Source organism: Calypte anna, chromosome 22 (assembly GCF_003957555.1).
Source record: "Calypte anna isolate BGI_N300 chromosome 22, bCalAnn1_v1.p, whole genome shotgun sequence".
Lineage (NCBI taxonomy): Eukaryota > Metazoa > Chordata > Aves > Apodiformes > Trochilidae > Calypte > Calypte anna.
The window spans coordinates 4702233-4718923 of record NC_044267.1 but is presented as its reverse complement, the minus strand read 5'-3'; the positions used below and the strand labels follow the sequence as shown (position 1 = coordinate 4718923).

At 47.7% G+C, this 16691-nt stretch overlaps 1 protein-coding gene across 1 annotated transcript in view; it reads right to left on the bottom strand.

The window, feature by feature from the left end:
- Window positions 1–16691, bottom strand: part of AAK1 (AP2 associated kinase 1) — a 66927-nt gene that overhangs the window by 48836 nt on the left and 1400 nt on the right.

Sequence of the window (16691 nt, the reverse complement as noted above, 5' to 3'; positions counted from 1 at the left end):
ATTACACCTCCCCCTGCTAGCTGGCTTCAGCACTCCCAGTCCTGCATGCAGAGGATTGGGAACCAACAGAAGAGGAGGAGAATAAGGGACATGGGGAGTGCAAGGAACAGCAGTTTCTCTCCACACTCCTCACACACAAATGGCTTTAGAAATACCAGATCCAAACCCATCAGCAGGACAAAGAGGGCAGTTTAAAAACCACCAAGAACCTATCCCTGCAACCCAGAGGAAGCAGCAGGTACAGAGGGCAGGGACATCAGGGCCCCAGCTCTCACACTTGGCAGAACAGGGTTGATGAGAGCCAGGGCTGAGAGGGGAATCTTTCTCCTTTGAGGAGGGTTGGGGGCTCCAGGCCAAGGGCAGAGCTGAGGGTGTAGCTGTATCTGCTCTGGCTTCCTCCTGGAACAACCTCTGTCTGAGTGCCTGGCAATGGCAGGGATGCCTTTAGGGGTCCCTAGAGAGATTTCCTCTTCACTCCCTCACACGAGATGGTTCTGGAGCTGTGGTCCATCCTTCACCTCTCAAGCCCCTTGCACTTTTATTACTGACAGCTCCTGAGCTGTGCCTCCTGCTAAAGAAAATGGCACTTGCTCAAAAAGGTTGACACTAACAGTACATGGTGGCTTGAAAGACAGAGAGAGAGGTGTGTGAGTAGGTTACACCTGAAACACTGTGCAGCACTTGAAACCTTTTCCTTGGCAATATGACCAATACTTTATCTTTGTGCTAAAAGAGCAGTTCCAGGACCTGTGCTCCCACAGCTCCCTCAAAAGCAGCAACTCCACTGGTAAGCAGCAGGCAGAAAACCCAGCTGACATTTTGCAGCAAGGTATGACAGAGAAGAAGGGAAGGAGGGCCCAACAGATGGATAAAATTTTCACTTGGCATCATCAGGCAGCCCAGAAGAGTGAGGCTGTGCAGCAGAAAGGGACCAAGTGAGCCAGCACTGGACTGCAGCCAGCACTGCCTAACAAAACTTCCCCATGGACTGAGGAGTTTTATTGCACCTACCATGCAGAGCTGCAGGGTAAAGAGGGACCTGTCTGCAGATCTGAGGGGTGTCTCCTCCTCAGGGTTTCAGTGGTAAGGATGGGTGCTGTCCAGCTCACACCATCTGCCTGGACACTGCTGCACCCAGCAAGCAGGTTTTGCTTAAACAAAGCCACAGGAACTCTTCTGAACTCTGATGGCTTTTCACAGCATCATTAATACTCTTAGTTTTGCTTTTAACTACCTTGCTCACAGCTGCTGCCCACTGGGTAACCCATACCCACAGCATTGCCCCCTGCCAGCCTCAGCTTTGGCTTGCAGAGCCTCAACCACAACCAATTTCTCCCTCCTTATTCCTGTCCAGCTCCCAACTTCGCTAAATCTGGACAAAGTTGAAAGGAAACAGATCAAAGGCAAATGGACAAGCAATTATTGTGAAGCACTGCCAGATGCACATTACAGGACCATTTATTTCCATTTTCAGCAAACAGCAAAGCAACACAACCCTTCCTTCCACTGGCCAGGAAGTGCCAGCTCCAACACCAGAGAGAAACTGGGCAGGATTTGTGTAACTCCATGTCAGCCCAGGTCAGCTCAGGAGCCTCCAGGAAGGTTGGCTGAGCCACACGTGTGTGGGTCACACACAAGGCACAGCTTAGAGGCAAAGTAATCCTCCAGGCACTGGAACATCCTCACGCCTTTGCTGGAAGAGTTGGGTTTTTTCCCAGTATAGAAAGCAAAAGGCAAGTGACCACTGTGAGCTTCAGATGCAACAGAGAAATACATAATAAATAATAAGTACAGAGGCTTTGCAATAATAATAAATACATGATAAATACAGAGGCTTTGCAAGCACCAGGAGAGAGAGAAGCAAGAACTAAGAAGTCAGCTCTGAGGACTGTTCTCCCTTGCATTCATGAGCAAGCACCTGTGATTTCAAGTTCTGAAAGAAATTCAATTCTTTTGACATACAAACCAGCAAAAGCTAAAATACTGCTCTCATTCTAAGACATCAGAAGTTATTTATATGCTCATCCTTAAGACATATTGACACTGCTGAAGAGGCAGCATGCAGTCAGCACAGAGCCAGAGGTCTCTTGTGAAACATCCCTCTCTTCTGCACTGAGGCCTCCATCTCCCTCTACAACAGCATGGGAACATGGTTATCTTGCTGCATGCTTCTTGTCTGACTGTTGTTCTTGCTAAATGGTTTTAGGAGAAGCTGAAAAAAAAAACTGGGGGAAAAAAAAAAAAAGAAAAAAAGGGAAGTTCCAATTATCTCCAGTCAATACAGATGCCAGAGCAATTTTCCACGCAGGCTTGTGTCAGTGACCTGGCCAGTTTCCAGCACTGGTAGTTATATTTTCAGCAGGATGCAGGACTCTTCACAGCCAGGCAGGCACTTCTAAACTGGGTAAAAGCAGCCCCCAGCCTGCATATGATCCCCTCCCCAGGCTCCTCCGAAGGGAAGGGGACAGCACAGGGCTGCAGCTCAGTGATCCACGTGTGCTGCACGCCTGGAATCCTCCTGCAGGCACTGACAGAGCAGTGCCCATCTGCAGCCAAGCCCCAGATGCTGCTTCCAAGCAAGCTGCACCAGTGCCATGGTAAGGGAGTTTACAGAGCAGTGGGTTGCTCCTTCCACCACCCCTTTGTGATAACTCTGTCCCTGGTGAACGTGCAAATTCACCAAGCTCAGGGAGTGCTGCCCCAACACACGATCTGTGTGCTGAACACTGCACACCCTACTTGGACAACTGACCCACTTTCTCCTTCTGTCACAGCCCCAAAACATCCAAAACAGCTTCTCCTACCAACACGACTGCTGCGGAATTGCCACAGTTCCTGATAAGCCTTCTGGGTGCCACTAAAAACTTTATTCTTCAGAGGTGAAATTCTTTTCTGAGCTGGACAAACAACACTTGTGGTTTTCCACCCAACTGTTTCCAGCTTCCTGTGTTTCAGCTCTATCTCATCCACCTCAAAACTCTGCACACCCCGCAGCACTTTAGTGCTGAAGCTGAGGGGACAGCCAAGTGCTCTGCAGATGTCCCCAGGAACTGCCCAGGGAACATTTAGCCTCCAGGGACAGCCAGTACAGCTTCTTAAGCCCCAGTTGTGCTAGCAGGCACTTAAATTAAGTGCTTTGCTGAACCAGGCACAAAGCCACTCCTCATTTCCACAATCTGAATGCTTATTGATCCTTATCCACCATGAATTGTGATATTTTGCCTTATCTCACAAGCCAGAAGAACTTCCTTAGCATTTATTTCTAAGGTACAAGGGGCAGGCTCATTTGATTTTTTTTCTTCCCCCAGTGCAGGCTGTGATCCTGTTACAGGAAAACCACACCAACTCCTTTGCACAGGGTGCTTGCAGCTCACCAGTTCCCAAGGTTTACAAACACCTAATTAACAAAAAACCCAAACCAATTAAGAAGCTGACTGAAGAACACCTGGGTCAGTGTGCCAGCTGATGGCAGCAGGAGGAAGCACACGGCTCCCATCCCTCAGCTCTGCTTTGCAGACACGAGCTCTGCAGGATGCCTCCAGAAAGCAAATCTGTGCTGGAAGGGCACCTTCAGGTGTCCAGCCAGGAAAAATCCAGAAAAAAAAACCCCAAACTGCAGTAAGGGATGGCAGCAAGACACCCTGGATGGGTCTGAAAGCTCACCCAGAACCCCCTCTCATTACATTTTGGGTAAGACACAACATTTTACCAACAGGAAGAAATGCTTTTTTAGGGGTTCCCCCGTACTGCCAGGTATCACAAAGTGCCCTGACTGCCACCAGGAGTCCAGCCTCACCTGCACAGTCACTACCATGGCCTCCAGGTTTTCTTCCTTTTCACACTCAGCTCCACCTAAGCAGCATCCAAAAACTTGGCCTTCAAACTTCCCTCTCCCCAGTGGTCTTACAGCTTTGTGACTACCAGACAAAATCAGCATACAAAGAAGATTTTAAACCTGCCCCAGAAGAGTCAACTGCAGGTGGGTTGAGGATGCCAAGCTGAACAGAGGAGGAGGTCCCCACAGCCTCATTCCACCCTCTCCAAGCTGCAGTGGGATGCTGGTACCCAGCTCAGGACTGCCCCACTGGAAAGGCACAGCCCTGTCACCCTGTCACTGTCTGGCACAGGATTTCACCTGACTCAGCCTCTCACTTCTAGGCAGCACTGACAGTGCCCTCATCACTCCTGACCCCTTTGTCAGACCTCTGCTCACACATTCTCGTGGGGTCTCAGCAAACTCTCCAACCCCAGATTCTTACCCTCCACACCCAGACAGTCTGGTCTCCACCACCTGCAGGGACACCACCCAGAGTCTTTTCCAGATTACCTCACACAAAAAGGCTCCAAGGACTTGAAACAGTGATGGTTGTACTGATGTTCTCCTTTGCCTTTTGCTCTTTTATTACTCTATGTTGGAGCACTGCTCGTCTTAATGCTTGGGTACTGGGATTTAATTAATGTCTGTGACTCACTCTTCCACCCAATTCCATAATCCCCAATTAAGGATTTTACATGTTATTTTATCTCCATGTAAGTGAGGATTATTGCACACACAGAAAGCACATAACCTGTCCTGAGGCACAGGCTTGCATCACGTCTCAGGAGTACCCTGACAAAACTGGTGTCCATTTCCCACGATCCAGACTACAAAACCAGGATTTTCTTTCAGCTGAACTGTGTCAGCAGCTTGCAAACTCAACCACAAACTGTGAGAGGGTGTGCTCAGTCACCAGCTGAAGCAGAAGAGGCTCACACACAGCAAGTCATGGCTACGAGTGTGACTGGGATGACTTTGTGGTGATGAGAGCAGGGGTGAGAGGTAGATGGGCAGGCAGCAGTCTCTGCAGAACCAGAAAGGTCTGGATGTGGATCTCCTGGTCTTACTACACCCAAGTTCCTCTCGCTCCAAGTGGTGTGTTTGTGCGTTGTAAACCCAAGAGTTCAGTTCTGAGCAAGAACAAAACAAACACCCCTTATCCCCTGCCAACAGGCTCTCCAGCTGAGAAAAGCAGATAATGATGCTAACCTAAACAGCTCTACTCTCAGCTGAGATTTTTCTACCTCAAAGGAAGTAACAAGCTTTGCTTTGTTTTGTTTTGATTTTGTTTAAAGTCACTTGACTTATGCTAAAGCATAACAGTGCCAAGTTTAAGGGACTGCTTCAATTTAAAGGGCTGCCCAAGCATCTCCCAGAGCAGTATTTGGAGCAAGCAATAAAGATGAACTCTGCCTATCAAGAACACAAACCACTGGACTCTGCAAGGCAGAGAGTAGGGTGTCTGCACAGCACTGCAGGGGTTCTCCTCCAGCTCAAGGGCTCTAAAACAAAGATACAAGTCCCTACACTTGACACAGACCTAAGAGCCATGAATCAAATGAGACAGCAGAAAACAAAGCCCTGTGTTTCCTTTCATGCATGGGAGCAGTCCCTGGGAATCTCCCCATGCTCATTGCCAAGGGAAAGCAGAGATTTCAGCAACTTACCTCATCATAATCACCTGTACAGGGAACTAAACACCATTAAACCAACCCAAACTGTGCTTTCTGGTTGGCTTACTAAGCTTTCAGCTGGGGGTTACTCTGAGCTGCTTCCACTGCCCTTAAACAGCAGCTAAAAAAGGTTCCATACTGGAGTGGAGACAGAACTGCTCTGGGAAAGTTATCAAATCAAATCCTGAAACATCCGTCACGAATTTAAGTAATTTAAGTGGTCTGAATATTTAAGAGTTATCTTGACAGCAAGGCAAAAAGCAAACCAGTAACTCCAGACAAAGCTTTGTCTGTGTAAGTAGCCATGGTCACAATCACTCACATTGGATCCACATTCTGACCATTTTAAGTGTCTGTAAGAGCAAATCAGAGCTTCACTATGGTGGGGAAAGTTGATAGCACCTAGATAAAGCATAAAGGACATCTACTATTGCACGTCAGGAAACCTGAAACAGACACAAATATCAGGAGATTCAGCTGAAACGCTCATCTGCCCAGGTGAGATACGAGGCAGATGAAAAATTAACTATGCAGATGAAAAATTGGCCAAGTAAGGATACTTACAACAAGTATTGGCTACGTAAGGATACACCAGACAACACGCACCATCCAGGCAAAGACCTGCACCCAGAACTCCACAAAAAGCCCGAGGGGTGCAGGCAGAGCCCTGCTCTACACAAACTCCTCTCACCACCAACTCAAGAAAGCAGCAGCTCTCAGCTCCAGCTGTAGCACTGTTTAAGCTCCAGTCTTGAGGCACCACCAGACAAACTTTAACAGAGCACCTAGAACATCAAACAGAGCAAAGGAGGTCTCCTTGGTAAAACAAAGGCTCAGGGAGTGCTCGGGGGGGTCAGATTGTCAGCAAGAGTAAAGCAGGGACACAGTTAACCCTACACAGATTTACCATGGGGATCCTAATGTGATTACCCAATATGACCAACACAATTAGAGGGCCTTGCTTAGTGAGACTGCTGCAATATCTAGGCCATGACAAGACAGATTTAGATTTAGAGGCTCCACCCTCCTTCCGAGGAGCTTTTCAAACAGGCTGAGGACATCACGTTAGTGTGGCAGCCACAGCCACGAGTCCCTGGTAATACAAACCAGAATAATACAAATACAACCAGAAACACCAGAACAGAAGTGTGGGCTTTACCTTCCCTCATTTGATGAGGGCAGGACCAGCTGGGGCGGGGAAGGGCAGGGAAGGGAGGGGAGCAGTGAATCACATCCACAGGAGAGGAGGAGAGCAAAACCAAAAGACTCGAGCAGCTTTTTGGGGTGAGCATTTAGTTTACTGGGGATGAGACTCACCACTACAAACAGCCACAAAGTATCTACCCAGTTCAAGGCATTTTTACTGCACTGATATCATGGGAAAAGCTTAAACCCACCTCCTCCTCACTTCCCAGGGTTTTGTTTTGATTGCTCTGATCTAGAGCCCCTTCACTTCATTTCTTTGCATTTTTCAGGAGCCTGTGTCATTAGAGATCTTGAAGAGCCACTCCTCTGCCCTACAGGATACCCCCTCGACTTCTTCAAAAGAGAGAGTCAGAAAAGGAAGCTGTAAATCACGAGGCAGCAGAGAAAGGAGGAGAGAAAAAAGGAGGGAAGGGGGAAAGGAAATGCCTCTCTGCCACCCAAGAGCACATTTAGAAGCTTGAAATAATCAGGGGGCAAAATTCATCCCATGCATTAACTCTGCATTCCCTTTCCAAATGCTCCAGTCCAGACCTTGTCACATCACCCATCCTCCAAGCACCCAGCCTGAATTTATTAATTTAGGAGTACTGAAGTCTCCCAGTTAAAGCAATTTCATAACAAGCAGCAGCTCCCAAAGGCAGTGGAACTGTCCTGGCCCTCTCAGTGGGAGATGATGGTCAGATGCTCAGGTGAGCAGGTTTGCCAGGCACATGCTTTGCTTTACAGTCCTGTGCATCCCCTGATTCCTCCCTGATCCCAGACCTGGAAGCCCAGACTGATGGAGTCTCTCCTCCATCGTCACTATGCAGCAAAATACATTCCCTTCAAGTAGACTGCTTGGCAAAGCAGGCTCAGTCCCTCTCTACTGTGACAATTTTAGTCTTGATTTTCCACTGGAAGGTAAGACTGAAAAAAAAGAAAATTAATAGGTCATGAATAACTCATAGCTTAAAAATAATAATAATAATAAAATCATTTGTTTAGTTATCAGCCCTCTAAAAAGCACATTTCAGCTGCTATTATTCCAAGCAGCTGCTAATAGCACCCGAGACCTCATCCATCTCCAGGTGAAATTAGCAATGGCACAAAGATGCTGCAGAGCATGACTGGGTTTGAGTGAACAGGACTGGAACTGCAAAGCCAGCAAGAAGCTGCAGGAACTGCACAGAGCTGAAAAGATTCAGTGGGAAGGGGACGGGGAAGGGGAGCAGTGAATCACATCCACAGGAGAGGAGGAAAGCAAAACCAAAAGACTTGAGCAGGGAGCAGGGTAGAGCTGGAGGTGTGGAAGAAAGAGAACACAAGATGAAGCTGACCAGGGCTGGGACTGGTTTTAACTGGAGTTTCTTGCCAGGGGCTGCCAGAGAGGGCTTAATGGAGCCCTTAAATGCTATGGTAACAGCAAACTCCATTTGGGAAGCAACTATGCAAGGATCCAAAGAGAGCTCATGGCAACAGACAAGTTACACATTTAGGAATCTTGATTACTATGGTAGCACCCAGAGATCCCTCCTGAGCAAAGCAGTCTGAGAGACACAAGAGAAACCCCCATACATGCCTACAGCTAACATGATACTGGAAGAGCTCCCCAACAGTGTGTTGGTTTCAAGCAAGTTTGTTCTGCTAAAGCCCAAGAATCCAGATTTCCAGCTTTTCAGGTCTCCCACAGAAGCACAGGTATACTCTTGAGCCATGGAAGTGCCATCTGGCTGAGTAACAGGAAAACACAACTTATGGGCTATGTCAGATTCCTATAGAAGAGGATATGCAAATTGAAGCCTGAAGACAGGAGCGAACTTTCCAACCCCTCCAAGCATGGAGAGATATCTACTACCCCAGCAGGCAGCTCTCTCAGGGCATTCAAACCACTGGGTACACTCACAGGCACACAGTGGCCATTGCTCAGCAGAGGGAAAAATAATTGAAATAAAAAATAAAAACCAGCCCTACATGAAGCAGGGCTTTGGGTTTTTCCACACAGATACAGGTGAGGAAGGAGAGAGATATGAATAGGCATACGCCTGTCTGTTCTTTTGTCAGATGTCCAGGAGTAGGAACTTCAGGGGTCCAGAACCTGCAGTCTTGTGACTGTTACTCACAAGCCCCCATAATAATAATTAGGGATTTAATTCATCAGCTCAAGTGAACTTATGTAACTGCTTGAGAAATTCAGCTTACCATGCAATATATCAATATATGCATTTCCAGCCTGCTTGGTAGCAGAGCAAGCTGCAAAGGTACAATGTGAAGTGCTTCTAACGTTAAGTGTAAAACAAAAGCAAAAGGTAGAAACCCACCATCTGTCCCACTCCAAAAATAGCATCTTTTTAATTTTAAAAAAACCCAATGCATGTTTAATCCTGTCACATGTTCTGTTGAATGCTGTGTGAGCAAGGCTGAGTTCATGTGTTTCCTCCAGCCCCTGAATAACATCAGATTGTTGGGAGGTACCGTGTGCTAATTATCCTGTCCTGATCAGCTGTAAGATTACAGCTGCTTGCACCCAGCCCTGCCTCTTGCTGAGTACATCTCCTAAGGATGCAGCACACATTCTAGTGCCAAACACAAATGCTGAGCCCCAGCAGGCAGGGGCAGGGGCTGCCAGGCCTCCCCAGAGGCTTTGTTCTGTGTTTGCAGGGTGTGACACAGGGCCCGAGCCCATGATAAAAGTTCCTGCATCCCGTGGTGACATGAATATTAATGACCCCCTGGTTAAAACCCCAGACAAGGAGTCACATTTGCATTTCAGACAAGGCTTTGTCACTGCTTTCCTACACAGCCCTTATCAAATGGCTACATCTTCAAGGGCTTCAGTTTCTCATTGGTAAATAAATGCCTTTCCCTCCTCCTCTGGTTGCTCTGCACAGAACCGCACATTGGGCAGCACCTGGTACCGGGGGGTTCAGGTTTGCTCAGAGACAGCACAACAGTTCAAGCTCCAACTGGTGCCTGGGCAGAAAACCAGAAGGGTTAACTCATTCCCATATCTAAGGACATCTGGCTTAAAAGCAGGTGAAGGCCAAAAGAAACGTTCTGACTTTCAGCAGAATTTTTCCTGCCAGAAGCTGACTCTGACCCACGCCTGCTCTGCCCCTTCCCTTTCCCTCGGCTGTACCTTCCCTCTATCACCTTTTGCACCCCACAGTCCATACACTGGTGCTCTGGGAGCCCTTTTTATTTGCTTACAAACATAACTAATAAAAAAAAACCCAAACAAGGTAAGAACCAGCAGGATCTAATCAGCTGACAAGTGGGGCTGGCTTCACCTTACATCCACCGACTTCTGAGAGGGCTGTGATGAAGATGCAGCTACTGAAGAGCTTAACTCCTAAGGCACTCACTTGGCAGTGTCTGCCCAAACTCCCAGGGCCCACTCAGGGCACATCTGGTCCCCAACCCAGTGTCCAGCATCCTGATGACATCCCCAAGGACATTTGCAGAACTCTAGTCAAAGCAACAGGGATCCTACAAAGATGAACCCTTCCTTTTCCAGCTGCTGCCCATCCCTGCTTAGTGGTTAAGGTGGTGTAGGACTGACAAGTGGACTCACTGACCCTGAAGGTCCTTTCCAACCATGTCATTCCTATGATTCCATCTCCATCCCAAGGAGAGATGGCACTGCCTGCCCTCCAGTCACCTCTGCCTGGCTGTACCATGTGCACCCCTCCTGACAAGAGGCACCACAATCTCCAGCTCCAAAGACAGGCAGGTACCCCAGCACAGGAGTCTGTTCGTGCACACATGTGCCCTCACAGATCCTCCTCCTTAATTAAAAGGGTGTTTTCTTCAAGAATTTCACTCCATCTTTCATGGCACCAATCACTGACACATCCTCTGGCACTGGATACTTCTTGCCAAAGGTCATGAAGAGAATTATTAGACCAGACCCAAGGGTCAACAGCACCCACAAACACCTTCATGCAGACACAGGACAGTCAGAAGGTGGGGATTTCCTATTGCTCCAGCTCAATGCTGGAGAGAAGATCTTTTTTTTTTAAGCACTACACAAATCAGAAACAATTAATCCTTCGGAGACTCAGAACAGGTAACTGAAGTCTCACTGACTTAGCAGGTATGTGGTGCAGAGAAGGCACATGAAGCACCAGCTCTGTGCTCCCCTCACATTAGCAATCTTTGTGCTCACAGTATTTTAAAGCACTTTGAAAGTCTGTGTTTTACATCACCCTTGCTCCCACAACATCTGGACAGCCTCCACACAATCCAGGAGAGCAGTGAAGTCACAAAACCATGTCTATCCCATCAAACCATGGGTTTCTCTTGCTGGCTGTGGTGCTTTGAACAGAAACTGATGTTCAAGGAAAGGCTGCTTGAACCAGGCCATGGCAGACTCCTCATGGACCATTCTGCCCTGCTTTGGGAGACAAGCTCCAAGTTCACCTTACTGCTGCCATTAGAGGGAGCACAAAAAGCAGACATCAACCTTGCAACCATTTGTTTTGCAGTGGTAAAGGAGACACAAGCTATCACCTGAATAACAGCTGTGCACTTGAGAGCATCAGGAGACCATGTATTCTCCTGTCACACCCTCCAGGGCAGCATGCCAGATTGCTTTTTAAGTCCACTCAGGCACATTTTGGGGTCATCTCCCTACCACAGCCCTACAAACACCAGTTAGGAACACGCTGGTTTCATGTGCTACCAGTGACTGAAGATCAGATCTACCTGTACTCATCACAGCACAACAAGCTTCTCACTCAGCTGGGAGGATGCACACACGTGCAAAGTCTCTGCTTGGGGAACTCAGCTGCTGACGGTTTTTATTTTTAATCTACGAGATCACCGCTCACCAGTGTGTAATTTGTTTCTGTAAAGTCATGAAGCAAGACAGATGCCACGTGCATTTTGTTCCAAGACAGGTCTTTAATCCACTCCAGTGACACGTGGCCCAGGGTCCCAATGTCAGCATGGCTCTGCCACAGAGCAAGTGTAAATTTATGCTGAAATCACAGGAGTGCCAAGAGCAGACACACACCCATCCCAACCAGGAGCAGCGTTTGAGAGAAAACCAGATTGCAATTAAAGCACTCAAGCTGGAGAGCCAGAGATCAATTCCTGACTTGGCCACACATATTCTGCATTGCTTCACCTTCATATCTCAGTATATTATTTTCCCAGCAGCCCTGAAACAAAGGAAGGACATTTTCACAGACTGTGCCAGGGCTCAGATACTCTGGCAAGAGGGTAGAGACAGCTCCTGGCATTAGGAGCTGCAGAGCTCTCCTCTGATTTCATTCTACTGCATCCTACTGTAGGCAGCTACCATTAACCTTCATTTCATTTAGTGGCATCTCCTGGACCTCAGCAAGGGAAAAAAGGGAATTTTCTGTTATGATAAAAAGCCTCAAATGAGAGTGAATTACCTCACAACTGTATTTCACTTAAGCCTATCCAAATCTTTTCCTTGTGCTTGTAAATCACTGTCAGTATTGCTCCTGCTCTCAAAAAAAGCACAGCAGCTGCATCTGACCTCAGGAGGTGTATTTCCAAAACTATGCTGTCACAAGGACATGCTGCACTTCCCCCTCACCCAAGAGAGAAGGCATCCTTCCCTGGGAAACTTATCTGTTCAGTTCCCATTATCAAAGAACTCCTCCATAAACCAAGTTTGCTCATGGCAGTCTGAGTCTTCTCCTCAGACTTCCTGGCTCCTTCCACACCTGCAACACCAGTAAGAACTAATTTAGTACAAATGAAGGCAAACTGGTTCTGACTTCCCAGGAAAGGAGCAGCAAGTCCTGCAGCTGGCAAACTGCTGTTCCAGGAGGCACAGCCTCATTGTGTCCAAATCACTATTTTCAATGGAAAAAAGTCTCCCTCAAAGAAAGCAGTTTCCAGTTCTGACCCCCCTGAGCTGTGATTAATGCAGATGGATGAGCCTGGAAGGCAGCAAGTGCTAAACCCAAAGTGGATTCCAGCTTGCCTTTGGCACATTTATAACCTACCACCTGCTCTCAAGCTCCTGTCCAAAGGGAGGAAGGCCACAGCCAAACAGTAGTGCAGTACATGTTCTCCTGAGATCCAAATGTGGTGTCACAACCAGACATTAGTAACCTGTTTGCATGTAGCTGCAAGTTGGACAGTCAAACTCTGTATTTTCTCCAGACAGAACCCCAAAATTAAGCTTTCTTATACTAAGTAGCTGACAACTTCATAAGGCTTCTTGAATTAGAAACTATTTGAATGTAGAAGGTTCTTTCATGGGACAATGCAGAAAACTTGCCCCCCCATGACTGCCCTGGGCTAACATTGCCAATAAAATGCTTTCAGCTAATACAGAACTTATGCAAGAACTACCCACTCCCTGTGTACAATCCCAGAGCCCCTCTCTGATTTGTTGCATAAAGCTCACAAGTGAGGCCAGAGGATACCAGCCTCTGGGCTAAACAGCTTCTTACACTGTTAAATCCACTCACACCTTCTTTTCCTTCCCAAGGATATGGCACATCCTCTGCCCCAGCAAAATTTGTGCTGCTGAAAGCACCAAAACATTTGGGATAGCTCAACATTTACCCAGCAACTCACCTGGGATTCTTCACCAGTTTGTGTGGTTTGTGCACTCAAAAAACTGGTGAAGCACAGAGGAGTCAGCATCCTGCCCACCCCTGCAAAGCAGGGTCCATGCCCTGCCTCACATGGTGCACAGGAAAAGCAACAAGGGGGAAATAAATAAAGAAATAAAATCACATGTTCCATTCCAAGAGGAGAACTGGTTTAATTCCTAATCCAAATGACACTGGTCAGCTGATCAGCAGCGAGCACTTGGCAGAAGCTAGAAGGTAACAACTAACAAAATAAACTTCAAAGTGGTACCTTGAACCCAAGCACACCAGAACTGGGTTGAGGACCATGTAAATCTGCACAACCTCAGACAAGGTTCTGAAGTGATTTCAGAAGAAGCTCATGTGTAGCTTTAAAGGATGATGGCAGCCCCAAGTCGAGGTGCTGCATGCTCCAGGGAGAAGCAGAGCTGGGGGAAGGCAGGCAGGGGCCAGGAGAAATCCTCTGCAATGAGCACAGCCACACATTTCAGCAGCTCAGGGATCACCTTCCCCATGGGGCACAGCTTCTACACTCCCAGCCTTACCAAGCTCTCCACACACACACTGGCCTGCAGATCTGCTGAAGAAAACCATGATGAAGACTTCTCATATCGTCTGCTTTTCAAAATGGAGTAAAAAATACAGGCAAATCTAAGCTGATTTCACATTGGTTTCTAGTCTCTACCATTAAATGCTTTGAAATGCACATTAGTTAGCAGCACACACAGAGCCATGCAGCTGAAAAAAAAATCAGTGAAATATCCAACAATTATTCAACTTTAATCCCCTAACTTACACATTTTAAGGGGAAAAGACCACAAGCAGCAACTTCAGAAAAATACTAGTAATTGAAAATCATTTTCCAGAGACCTGAAGAAGCACAGCCTGGATCTTTGGCTAGCAGTAGACTATGACAACACCCCAGCTCAAACACATGCCCCATCACTTGCAGATTTTGGATCATCAATTCAGCATCTCCTTCAGCCTTGCACAGAGCAACACAAAGCACAGGACCCTGAAAAGCAGACACTGGGACAATCCTCCAGCAAAGGTGGTTTGTGCTACACTGCCACAAGATGCACATCCCACAAACTTCTTAACAAACTTCTGATTTCTGGCAACATCCTCCTAAATGTTCCTGCTGCCCCAGAGTCACCGCCCTCATCACAGCTCCACTGTGAGGTTTCAGAGTGAGGTGGGGTTTTTTTCCTCCCCTCTTACACATAAGCAGAGACAAAAAGCAGCATTCAATTTGATCACCCTGGTTTCATTTCTTTTATTAAACAAAACATTAAAATAGAAGCCTGCCTCACCCACACGCTCAAAGGCCTCCTGGGCACTCATCTCCTCTGTGAAACATCAGTCACCTCCAAGTCAGTCACATCCCCTCAAGCCCAGCCTGGAGCATCATGCACCAACCCCCAGGCCAGCAGTCCTGACCTCCCACAGTAGCCAACAACCCTGATACAAACTTTGATGGGAATTTTTCAGGAGATTACTCATGCTGTTCTAGGGATTAGAGCAAGACAGCTCAACTACAAATCACCTACTGCAATGTATTGTTTCAAAAAGATAATGATTCATGGCCATTATAACACCAAGGACAAACAACCACTCAAGTTCCTACAATATTATTCTCTCCCAAAAGAGAGGAAGGTTCCTCCCTGCCCAGAAAAGCAACTTCCCAGACACAACTATTTTTAAGGGGTTGAAGGGTGAACCCCCACTTTGGGGGATCCACACAAGAGACAGTGAGCCCATGGAGGTCTCTGGCCCCTGGCACACTTCCCAGTGCTTGGTTCAAGTCATCTTCAGCAGGGCTGCTCAGCAGAACTGAGTGATCACAGCTCTGCCAGACAGAGGTAACAGATCTCCCAGAGGTAAACCCCAGCACTGGAACTGTAAAAGCTCTGGTCCAACCAGTTCCTCAGCCTTGTGACTGGAGTCTCCCCCACACCATTGATCATTTCTTTTAAGCCACTTTTACAGCTGTTATTTTTGAGGCTTCACATGCTGCACCAAACCCAGGCCCCTCCTCTCCTTTCCGAAGCAATGAGGATCACAGAAGCTTCTTTCCCAGACAGGATACTCCTCCTCCAAAGTGCTTCCCAAAGGACTTTTCCTTTCAGCAGAAACAGCCAAGACTTCACAAGTTGCCTTTTCAACACTGCTGAACCACCTCAGCTCACTGCAGACACACAAAAGTTTTCTGGCCAAAGCTTCTGACATCACCAGGAACCAGGATACCTGAGAGCTCCCCAGGTCTCCAGCTGAGCCAGTGAAACCCTTCTGCTCCCCAGCACCTGGGCAGGGAGCACACACAGCTACCCCAGAAGGACTGCAAAGCTGCCACACTTCTGACTCACACTGACCCCCCAGAGGACCTAATGTTTCCTCTGAAGGAAATGGCATTTTCACCCCTCTGTCCCCATCAAGAGGAGACCACCTGCAAACCTCCAACCCACCTCACTCTTGTCCCCTTGGAGATTTCCACCATGCAGAGGGATTTTGGATTGCCCACACCAGACTAACTGTGAGGAAAACTCCTCCGTAGCACATTTCACCAGGAGAACTTCCTCTGCTTTGGAGCGTGGGCAGGAAGAGAACAGAGGAGTTCTCCAGTCCTGCAGCACACTGCTTGGCCTGGGCATGCAGATCCAAGAGCTGCAGCCAACACCAGGCCATGCTCCATCCCAGAGGCCAGCAAAAAAACAAGGAAAGGGAAAGGCCCTCAGAAGCAGCAGCTCCTCCAGGACAGTGAGATTTGGAGGAGGCCCTTCTCCCAGGCAATCTGTGCCACCACCTCCAACCTTTGGTGGCCAGAGCTGAAGCCTGCTGAGCAGCAAAGAGCCCAGTGACACACAGGCTGGCTTCCTGATGCTGTCAGCACCAGGGCAGAACCTGCCAACAGATTATTCATCAGCAAAAAAAAGCCTCTGTTTTCCCATCTTACCAGGATAAGGACAGCCTACACTAAAAAAAGACTGTGACATCTTCTCAGGTTTAGCTCATGTAGTTCCTAAGGCCAAAAAGGGCCTTGGAAATACCAACCAAGGCAGACATACATTGCAAATTGTGAGTTAAGAATAAAAAATAAATCACTATAGTTACTGGTTGAAAGGCTGCTCTCAGCTCAGCATGCAGCAGAACATATCAGAAACCATATTTGAAAGGTGGTCACAGATCTATTTCCTTATACACTGTGGTGGCTTTTTCCAAACCTGAATGCACAGTGTGCACAGGGTCCCTTCTCCCATTTTAGGGTTCTCTCTGTAAAAGCCAGCACAGGGCCTCCCACTCATCCCTCATACAGCAGCAACCCTCTCCTTTGCTATTACAAGATCAAAACAAAACACTGTTTTGACTGAAATTGCAAAGGATGCTGCACAGGAGCAGGTCTAAGGAGGCCAACAGCTCTCTGAAGGTCGAGGATAA